Below are 12,044 nucleotides of genomic sequence, written 5' to 3' on the forward strand. Positions count from 1 at the left end.
TTGTGCTCCCGTAACCTATCATTTAGACAACGTCCAGTTTGCCCAATGTATACTTTCCCGCAATCTAGCGGGATTCGGTAAACCACTTAAGTAGCACATTCCACGTACTTTTTCAACTGCTTAGTCTGACAGGCCGTAGCACTACGGTTGCCCTTTTTGGATCCTGCGTTCATCCTCTTGCACGTGGCTTTTAGTTTTTTCGGAGCGTAGAACAGTACTTGAACATCCTGGCGTTGGGCTGTCTTTTTAAGGGGTGCAAGTGAACGATGTATGTCTGGCCCGAACTATGATCACATGTCGTCACCTTGTCATATCTTATTATATCCGCCCCCCCCCCCCCCAGCGCCATATCTTCTTGTATATAAGCGCGTTCTTTAACAGTATTAAACAGTTGGTAGTTCGCGCTACGTACGTCCACGTCCTGTCCTTCACTTAATATCGTCAGTGTAAAACTAAGCGCAATATACCTATGAACGTTCACCAACTAGCCCCCTTCATTGCTTTACTAAATGGTAGACTCTATTGCCCCAAAGTCAAATACTGACGAAAAGCGGGTAAGGAGCTCCAGGGGTGCTCGTTGGTTGGAAGAAGGAAGCAATTTATTAATCGCGCTCCTATATTTCGAAGAGTGGTCATTGAGTGGTGAGCCCGTAGAAGCATCAACCGCACGAATACTGACAACATCGTCTTCCGCAATGCATGCTACCTTCAGTACAGCAGGCAAAATAACTGACTCGGATGACACATTCGCCATCCGCACGTGAGCACAACCACCTACGACTTCGATAAGTTATCGATGGACAAGTAGATTTTTCTTTAGAGTGTTGTCGTATTTGGGTAGAATTAAGCAGCTCCAGAAAGCAGCACTGACGGGCGACGAGGTCACTGAGATGAACAATGCTGCCTTCGCAGCAAAAGTACATCAGTAGACAATAAAATACTTCCTGACCATTGGATGGAATGTTGTGAAGCGCTGGTGGTTGGATATCGTTGCCGAGTAAAATTTCACCAGCGCTGCAGTCTAATGTTTCTTCACACTCCCGTAAAAAGCCAACACCAGGAATCACGTCATGCGCGGGGTTTGCCAGTACAGTGAATTCGGTTCGGAATGCCTTTCCACCAACGATTATCACAAATGAACATACTCCCACATGACGTAACAGTTCACCGCCAACTCAGCGAAGCGTAATGATTTCGTCCTAAGCAAACATCACTTTCGGTCCTCGCTGGTTCTTGGAAGAAAGACACATTACAGACATGGAAGCACCAGTATCTACCAAAGCCACAACATTTACACCGTCGACACAGTTACACAATCTGTTCTTTAACATGACGACAGGTGGAAGAATTTGTAAAAGGGACCGTCCCGTGACTTCACCTCCATCGGTCGCACCAGCTATTGTTTCTGAGCTGGGGTGGCTTAGGCGTGCAGCGATGGGTGAAATGGCGATCGGCGTGTCCGAGTCGGCGGTGGAGACAGGCTGTGGTGAGACACTGGGAGTCATTCCTTGACGCATACGCGTATTCTCGAGGTGGCTGGCGAAAAGCAAGAAGTGTTTACCAGGGTGCAGCTCTTTGCATGCGAGACGGATATGTTTAATCTTGCAAAGGACGCTGTGGGCGACGGCTGCAATATCTCGCGATGTATCTCTGAGCCCTGTAGTTGTAGCGTACAGGTGGGCTACAGCATTATGGCTGGATCATGGTGCTCTGGGCATGGGTGTAGATGATGTAAGCAGGGCGTGACCAGGCCGCCGGTACCTTCACGTAGCACTCATCGGGGGAGGAGTGGTCGCACACACGGTTGGTATCGGCGCCTTGAGAATGAGCAAGTTCATCTTTGACAACTCGCCGGACTCAGCAAGGTCGTTAGAGGCGGATACATCCACACTTGCTATGCTAGTCACGTTGTCTAGCTGGCCAAACTTCGGAAGAATGCGACGTGACAATATATATATATACATATACATACACATACACACACATATATATATATATATATATATATATATATATATATATATATATATATATATATATATATATATATATATATATATATATATATATGTGTGTGTGTGTGTGTGTGTGTGTGTGTGTGTGTATGTGTGTGTGTGTGTGTGTGTGTGTGATGTGACTGACGTTGAAGAGAAGAGAGAGGGCAAGTGCTAGTGTCGCAAACTCAGATTAAAGCCGTGGTCTTTCTTGCATACCCCCGGGTAGGGCGAATAGACAATTTGTATGGTGAGGAATTTGGACCACCAAATAAATGACAGTGAATGTAACGACAACAAAGTAATCACAACCGTGGTCTCGTGATAGAGTGTCCACCTTGGCTGCGGGATAAAAACCACGCTGCCGCCGGTCACCCATCGGCTATCCAAACGGGCACAAGCGTCTCGTGGCCCGCCACGCGTCTTACGCTATGACAAGCCGCATAAACAACCACGCACTATGTCATAGTACATCTCCAGCCTTCAGAAAAAGAAAAGCCCGGTGGCTTTTCGGCGACACCGCGATTCTAACCCAACATTTCCAGCACATGAGGCGGACTTTCTACAATTTACCAATGCTGGAATCCAACAATACATCATGACTTGATGCTAGAACATGTTATGCCAGCTAATATGTATTCCTAAAGCACACAGAACTCCTATTAGAATAGCGCATAAAAATAAGCGCCTTCGTTGACTTTCTTACGTCTCTTACTACTTAGGCTGCCTCGTTATTCTAGGGCCACTGGGTATATAGAACTGTCTTTGTACGTTCCAGTTCTTGGCCAGTTCCCTAATTAAGATATGTGCCACTGCGCGGTTATGTACCCATTTTCGGTCATTTAACTAGAATATGTATGTGCCAGTGGGACGCAGTGAGCATAGAAGCCTTGAATGTATTAAGATATTGGCGGTGCTCCTGTGTACATAACTTCTCAACGCGGTCATCACCATGCATAACATGCGTCCTCGTGACGGAAAGAGCTAACAGCTACAGTCGACGACGCCGTGAATGTGTCATCCCGTTACCGCTGCCACCTCTTTAACACTAGGAACAAGCTCAGAGTCAGTTGCATAATTTTTATTTGTTATTTATTTGTTTACTATACTACCGCTCTCAGTTGAGTGCGTAATAGGTGGGCCTGATGTAAGTACATGACGGGATAAAGTTTATGAGAAATATATACTGAAATATGTAACTGCAACGTCGACATGCAGTACACATAACACGCACATATTATACTTGTAACACAGTAGACAAACATCCTACTCAATGAAAAATATTCATGGGAGCAGTATGTATATTTAATTCGAACATAAAAGGAAAAAAAATATCTTGAAAAATGGTGCAATACTTAAAAAGCAATCAGGCGAATGGAAAAAAAAAATGGCGGTGGGTTGTACTGAGCACGTCATGATATGTCAGCGTATGGGTTGTGAATGTTATTAACGTCGTCTTTCTTTCGTACGGAACACAGACAGAGAGTTTGTACTTGTTATAGCGCGATTTAATTGGTCCTTTTCCCATATTTGAGACGGAAACAATAAGTTTTTAAATGTGCAGACCTTCCAACATTGCTTTAGGTCTGCATGGCTTCTAGCTTTAAACATACGGTGATTTGTAACAGGTGAACATTGGCATATGCTGTAAGGACATTCCTTAGAAAGAGAGAGAGAGAGAGAAATAGAGAGAGACGAAGAAATGGACAGAGATATAAGTTGGATGACTAACACGTAGATGTTATAACAGGACGACAAATGTGCGGTTTGCTACCCTAACCAGGTGGAAGTGATTTAAGAGATGACGAGAAAGAATGGAGAGGCAGGAAGACATTAGCAGTGCGAAGACGTGTTGGCACCCGTAACGCCTACAGTCGACCACTCAGGTAATTCGATTTCATACAAAGAAAGCGGGGGAAGCAGGAGAGGAAAACAATGCACAGATGGAGAGGGTAGAGAAAAAGCGCGGCAGTGTCACAGTCGTTCAACAAAGCCGATCGAATGCAGGAGCATCAGTGACCGCTTCATTGACTTCCGGCGTGACGGGCGTATATGCAGGCATTCCAGCACGACCTGTTCCGAAAGCAACCGGTTTTCGAAACTCGCCAGCGCGGTTGTGAAAGGACCGTCTTGGTGTGCCGTGGCGAGGACAATGAACAGCGGCAGCGAGGAAACCATCGAAGACGTTCTTTGCCATCACTGAGCATGGCAATAGGACGGAAAAGGAAAAGGCATTAAACCAAGATTTACAGTGTGCGGTATCAAAAGCTCACTTCGCTTCAGCATAATGTAGGACATTGCCTAGCGCAGGCATATTTCATCAAAAAGAAGGATACTTACTGTATCACCAACACATCCTGTAGATTGTATGCCAGCGGGATGATCTTTTCTTCGTCCCTTTTCATATTCTTTTTCGCGCTTTTATTTTTGTCACGCTCTTCTTTCTGTCTTTACTTCCTCTTTCCCTTCCCGTAGTGCACGGTAGCAAACCGGAGGTTTTAACTCTGGTTAACCTCCCTGTTTTACTCTCATTTGCATCTCTCTCTCTCTCTCGACCATGACATAACGATGCTGGATTTTTCTTCGCTTCTTTTCTTTTTTACGTTCTGTTGCACCGTTTCCCTAACGTGATATGGTTTCAGTATATCAATGTGCAAGCGTTGTATGAAATACTTTTCATTAAATTTCACAGTACTAGCTCACCTGACAAGCGTTCTTCTATTGCAGTCGTATCTCGTGGCGCAAACGAAAAAAAAAACACGAACGGCAACGTAACACACCAACTAAGCCAGCAAGAAGCTATTCTAGATTATGCATCTCTTTTTCACTTCTGTTGTCATTTTCTTGCTTACGAAGACTTAAACGACATGTTGCGCAAAAAACATGAAAGGGACTTATATGAAGCTGACCACATGCTTACTTTTTTTCTCGACTACTGTTGTGAGCTCTATCGCATCCTGCGTATCGAATGTTACATAATGTAGACCCCGGCTACCTCTTAGTTTACTCGCGTTTCGTAATGTGGATTGTTGTATTTCATGAGCGCCCAATAAATTGATGCTTTTTTGGAAAGACGGCAAACTCTTGGATTGCATGAAAAAGCTTGTTGCTGCCAGCGCACATATTAGGCGACCGTCATGCCAAATTTAGATTTGACATGTGAGTGGATGTGTTACGAAACGCTCGAAAAAACTGGTATTCGTGATAGGGAAACTGAAAAGAAAGAAAGAACTTACAGTGACGTTTCACTTCGTGAACGACGGTGACGCGCAAGTCTGTGGGTGCTGTGGCGCACACGACACTATCGGCCCTCGGTGTGCCTAGACGCCTACAGTCTCCGAATCGCTGATTGTATTCAAGACAGGGCTCGCGAGCGGCCAAGCTATACACAGCAACCGCGCGAGTAGAAGGCCCCGTTTTAAAAAAAATTCGCTTACTATCTAAATTACCTAGCATCGTGTCAGTGTGCAGAGGCAAACATGAACAATTCACACTAGATGAACGCGGACACTCGTTGTCAAAACGCTGGCGTGAGGAATCGCGGCAGCAACAGCGAGCGAAGTGACCTTCGTGCTGTCTATCGCGTCAACGCAAACTGAGCGGTGAGAACACGGCGCACGCAAAGCTACGATCCGTCGGCCCACCTAGACAATGCCCCCAAGGCAGATCGCTTTCATGATGAAGCCCACCGACGGCGCACAACCGCACCGTGGGACAGCATGGTGGTACCGCTGGCAGGATAGTACCGTTCTGTACCGTATGGTCGCACGGTGGCAAGGGGAGCGTTTTCGCATTCTTCCCTCGTGACAACTAGCGCTTTGAGACGCTGTCGTTGAGACGCTGCCCCTCTGGTCGCAGCCTCTGGCTTCCGCGTACGGGTAAGGCATGGTGGTAAGGGGAAGCACCCCTCCACCTCCCTATGCATGCTCAATGGATTCTTAAACAGTAAGCGGGGTTGGTTCTTCATAAATTTTTTTCGTTATCCATCAATAGCAAACATTTCAGCAGTGCAATTTGAGTCATACGCGTGTTTCAAAGTATTAGTTTAAGGAGCACGAAGGACGATTAGCGATTTTTATCCTCAAATTTCTGCGTTGTCGTTGCCCATAGTGCTAATTAAATGTGCAGACGAAATTTGTAGACCAGCCGGAGCCGGCACGAAGGCCCAGGCGCCTTCCTCGTTCGCTTGCTTCGCAGATTCTGTCAAACATCGCCGATTTCTCGAGCTGACCAGTTACGCTTACGCGTAAAAGAACACCGCCATTACTGCTCACCGGAAATCACCCATCACCCAAGACGTTGGAACCCAGCGCGATTTCTGTGCATGCCCTTCGGAATAAGGTGACACCCGAGTTCCTATGCTTTTCACCATAACACCTAAAGAGAAATCAGGCGCTGCTGCGCTGTTGTATTAGAGTTTACTAGTTGTATGCATGGGAATACCGGAATATAGTGGCTTCGGATTGGCATAGTTCTCGGAGGGTCGGGACACCTTGAGGAGGCGCCTGGCTATCATCATTACGCCTGTCCCAATGGCTCGTTTCATAGTTTCATTATCGCATAAAAGAGTGTTTTATTCAACCATGTGGACGTGTGCTTGCATCTACAGTTATATTAAATGTAAATCACATCGGCAGGCCACTAAAGTTGGAGAACAGACGACAAAGTCCTCGCTTACGTTGCAGTGATTTGCCGTCTGCCCTTGGCTTTCTTCGCTTCATTATGCACCGCAGAGTAGTAAAGTTTATTGAAAAGGTATTACGGTGGAAATGAAAGCTTTTTATGAAGATTTTCTTTTATAAATTCGCGTTATCTGTATAGCCTTATCCACGTTTTAGCCGAAGTCTCGCTAAACACTAGCCAATACCGGGCACGCACAATGACATACCGTCATTCCTGTGAAGGTAAAGCGCCCCTAAGAAAACTCTCATAGACGGTGGCACCATATTTTCTCTCTAGGTCAACAAGGTCTTGTAAAGCATCAGGAAAAGCGTCACACATCCTGCGAAGCGTGTCAGTGTGCAATACCATTTTTACTTCTTTCCTCTATTAAAAAAAAGCGTCGAGGACAAAGTAAAAGCAGAACGATGGACAGTTGGACCAATTGGTATATTAATATATTGCTGGTTTGGTGCGCGAAGTGACACAGACGAGGACTAGAAGAAGACTGGAATAGCACTGACTCTCAACTAAATCTTTGTTTAAACGACCAACAAACATATGTGATTGCACAAACCGTAGCAAACAACCACGACAAGGTCTAAATGCTATCAGTTCAACATATCAGAAGGCAGGAAAGCTACAAAGACCAAACAAGAAAAGGCAGTACTTGAGATTGACACACGTGCTGAGAAGATGTTGAAATACGCTATCTAACAGTGATACTGATGCTTGGCTAGCACAAGTTTCCCCTAATGTTCTGATGTGAAATGTCTCAATTAATTCGCGTGTCGATTGGCATTTGTGTCTTGAAAGGACTTTTGCGTCCTCAAAGAAAGGTTTACAACCACAATTAAAAAATGCGACGAATGTATGCTGATTGTTTCAATAATCATTTAGTTGAGAGTTAGCGTTCATCCTGTCTTTTAGCCTTCGTCTGTGTTGCTTCGCGCTATAAGCCAAGAACAAAGTAAAACCAATCGCTCAACCCATCTCTATTTGTTCTTTTTTTAATGTTGTTTCTTTTAAATGTGTTAACCCTTTAACTGCTTGTTGATGACGAGGAAACTCGCCACAACAACGAGCGTCCTCTGTGCCGAGGATGAATTAACTCGTCGTGAAGTTACCGCAATTTTTGCACATGTATACGTGTGCAGTTTATTGTTCAGATGAATAATAGCCTATGCAGTTTTCAATACTTTTTTTCTCAATAAGACCAATAAAAAATGCTATAGGCATTCCATATATAGCATATTTACTAACTAAAAAAATTGGCCCAATATACTTTGGTCTAAATTAATTTTTTAGGCAAGGAAAAATTCTATTTAGTGCAAAAAATTATAGGAAGGAATAAAGAAGACGACAGAAGAGAGCTTTGTTATGTCGCCTTCTTCTTTCCTTCCCACAATGTGGGCAATGAAAAGGATTTTGCCTTGTCTAAAAACTGTTTCGCAAACCAGCCCAAGCAGACCCTCTCTCGGTAAAAATGTCCCACACATTTAGGCTCTTTGCCGGAACATGTCAAGGCACTTAAGGAGCTTTAATAATGCCTGACAAAGAAAAAACGTAGAGGTTGGTTCGTTCGTGTGAATGATTTCACCTACATTACCGTGAGTGATGTCGCTTGTCTAGGTAGAACATTATAAGCACGTTGGAGACCATTGCTTTTGTTATTCATTCGTAAAATTTACGCCAGAAATTCTCAAGCTTTTGGTTGCCAGTCATCCAAAGCCGCAATTTCACCTCGGTTTTCATGCCAGGCAAAAAAAAATGATTTCCCCCCGTGTTTTACTTTTTAAATATAACACAACTTTTACTCCCCCCCGCAAAAAAACAACGAATTATAAAACCTGACAACCAAGGGCCTTAATTATACACTGCTTTAAAAATATACCGCTGATATGTGAGCAGGGCGCTTGCGGTACCCTCATAAACATCGTAGCCATTTCTTGCAAGTTACAAATGCACATATAAAATTTTGACCACTTTAGATGCTCTAACGAATGCAGTTTACATAACTGCGGTATCTGTTCTTGGTTCAAGTTACGGATTTGAAGACTTCGCGCATAATTTTTTTATAATTTACCAATTTTCTGTCACTTTAGTAAAAACATTGCAGGCCTGAGTTTTTGTTTTGCTTCCCAGTCACTAGAAATAATTTATAATGATATCATAAATGCATCAAATATCATTTGAATTGGTCCACCGGTTGTAATATACAAGCTTCTTTCGTCTTTTACGTGTATTTTAGTGCTAAAATCTCAGTTGACGCCGAGTTTGAACATATTGTTGACAGCGCCTTCGATGGTGGCAATACGGACAAGTGCTGCCGGTGCTGGGTTTCAGTGTCATAAAGCAACAGACGGACAATGCCGTAGTATCAGCGTACTTCGAGATAAACGGAAAGACGTTTGGAACCGACAAACCGAAAAAGCTATGTGCTTGTCCGCTACAACGTTTGCCTATACTTCTTGAAGTATGTGGCGTTACGGTAAGAACAGTAATAGCACCACGGCGGTAGCTAACCTGCCGTGCTGTCCTCGCACATTGTCAATTTACACTTGACGCATGTACACAAGCGTGCGGCTTGGAACAGCAAGCAAAGAACATAACAAAAAGGAACGAGGAGAAGAAAAAGAAATCGAAGAAAAAAGAAAAGACGACAAAAAGGATCGTACACTCCACCGACATCAACCGCGACTTTTCAGCGACGCTTCCAGATGGAATTTTTTGGATTCAGTTCACTCCTTCGGCACACCACAGAAGACAAAAATAAATGATGGCACTAAACGCAACAACACAAGGGCACCAGAAAATGTCTCCCGAGGTTCGACACACTCCTCACGAAGGTTAGAATCGTCCTCCCTTCTCTCCAAGGGTTGGTTCTTCCGGTTTTCTTGTTGTACGTGTCCGTCTCTTTTTCTCGTTGCATTGCGAGCAACAAAGAAGCTTTCTTGGACACTGGTCACAAAGCCGACAACAGCAGAAAGACAAAAAAAAAAGAAAAGAAGAAAGCGAAGAAAATGGAGAAATAAAAGAAGCTGGAAAGGAAAGTGGCCCCGCGACGGCGTTGCGGAACGCTGGACCGGCCGGCTTTTGTAACGTGAATATGACCGTGGTGAGGGCTTCGCCACAATGAGCGCGCCTCGCGCGTCGCGCTCAAAGCGATGCCAACGACGCCGCCGTTGTTCGTAATACAAGTTTCTCGCGTTATTTTCTCTTCTTTTTTTTTTTTGAGGGAGCGAGTTCCATCAACGAGCATCACAGCACAATAAACAAGGGGAGGACGATAAGCGTCGGGCAAAAGGAAAAGCTAGAAAGGAAGAAAGGGAATGAGGGAGCGAGAAAGAAACATAGGGGAAAGTGAAGGCTAGCGACAAAAGAGTGATACAGACAAAAGTAATGAAACCTAGTAGAAAGAAAATAACAAACTGAAACGCAAGAAAGGAAGCAACAGAAGAAATCAATAAAGAAAGGAAGGAATAAACGAAGAAAAAATGAAGGCAACCAAAAGAAAGAAAGAAAGAAGGAAAGGAAGAAAAAAGAAAAAGAAAGAAAGAAAGAAGGAAAGGAAGAAAAAAGAAAGAAAGAAAGAAAGAAAGAAAGAAAGAAAGAAAGAAAGAAAGAAAGAAAGAAAGAAAGAATCAAGTTTGGAAAGTGTCCATTCTGCAGTGAAAACGGAAGCATCGGGGATTTTTGTCCCAACTGCATATTGTGGATCGCGCACAAAGAGACGGGAAAGCACGTGTACATACATGATCATACAGTTGCGATTTCTAAAGCTAAGCTTTTTTTGCCACTTCCGCGATTAAGATTCATACATTGTGTGGAATATCTGTGGTCTTTTATTGTTTTTGTTCTTTCTTTAACGAGATGTCCTTTGGTCGGGGAAACTTCCTTTCTCCTTTGGCCCGTCCGCTTTTCGATCGACCTAGCTTTTCAGTTGTCAATTTTTGTCTTTGTCCATCCAACTATATTTCCGTCTGTCGATGCGTCCACTTACTTACTGCTACGACGCAAGACGTCAGACACTAGGCAAACGGCTTTAAACGGCCTTAAACGGCTTTAACCACTGTGGTGTCGAGCGTACGTCTCCCATGCACGAGATACTGTTTTCGAATCTCGGTAATACCGAAAACCCCGCAGTTTTCTTTTTTTTAATGGGTAGAGATGTCCACCGGCAGCGAGCATGCTCGGTTGTTTATAGGTGTTCGCATACCGAAACGGGGCCCTATAGAGATTTGTGAAAGTCTCTGGGCGCTCCAGCGACGCATTGGGAGAAGCAATAGTCGAGCATCCGCCATTGCTGTGGGAGGCAGACAAGCGCTGCCGCCTGGTACCTACAGGCAAAAAAACAAAACAAAATAGAAGCACGTTCCTGGCAAGCTGCTCGGCGATTGTGAGATCCCCACGCCTGGGAAAGACACCCACCTCAATTTAATTCGTCTTAATGCACTTTATTGTTGCCTTCGTGGGTATACATGCCGGTAACTTTTCTGGTCAGCCTAAGCTCAGCGCATGTTTTTGCGGTCCCGGCTGTCGGTGAAGCATCGCCTATATTGAAGGCAGATAACAGTTTGCACACACGTGCTCTCGATATATACAGTGTTGAAAACTTAATGAAAATACGCATTCCTCCTTTCTTTTACTAGTAAATAAGATCAGCAAACGAATCTTACCAAAGAATCATTAAAAAAAGGCAAATACAAAAATAAAACGAACACTTACAAATATTGGACAAGTTCAACATTTCCATCGCTTCACTTGATCGGAAGTAACCGTAATGGAAGCGGCAACATTACTTTTTCAGATCTGTGGGGTGTTTTCCATGCCTAGGTTCTTTCCCAGCAAGCTTAGCGGTCTGTACGAACCTCTGCCAAGCAAGGAAAGGTTTGCAGCTCTCCTGCAAAGCCGGGGGGGGGGAGAGTCCGGGGGGGGGAGAGGAGGGAGTGAGGAGACGCGTTTTACAGTCTAGTATAAGCGTCCTTACACTTATACGCGTCTTGTACTGCAAGACACGTATACCCATCTTGAAAACCAGGGGGAGTCAGGCAGTGGGTGATCACACCACACACCTACAGCAGCCAAGCCGGGCTGCCAACCCACTTGGCCTGGACTGCAAGTAAATCGTACCGTTGTTATCACCAGGTTACTCGCTCCTCTCGTCGTCCTCTTCGCTGTTCGGTGTTGCGTGCACCAGACTCAAGCATCTCGCGACACTACACGCACCTCTATTCCAGTGACTTCCTGAAAGCCGACACACATCGCAGCGTTCCGAACGCTGCACCGTATTATAGAGATAGAGAACGCTTCACGGGGACTAGTTGGATCTAAGAGGCCCACTCATGCTCCCTCCTCAAGCCAGCGAGTTTAGACCAGCGCAGGGTTTAT

This window comes from Dermacentor variabilis, chromosome 8, assembly GCF_050947875.1.
Source record: "Dermacentor variabilis isolate Ectoservices chromosome 8, ASM5094787v1, whole genome shotgun sequence".
NCBI lineage: Eukaryota > Metazoa > Arthropoda > Arachnida > Ixodida > Ixodidae > Dermacentor > Dermacentor variabilis.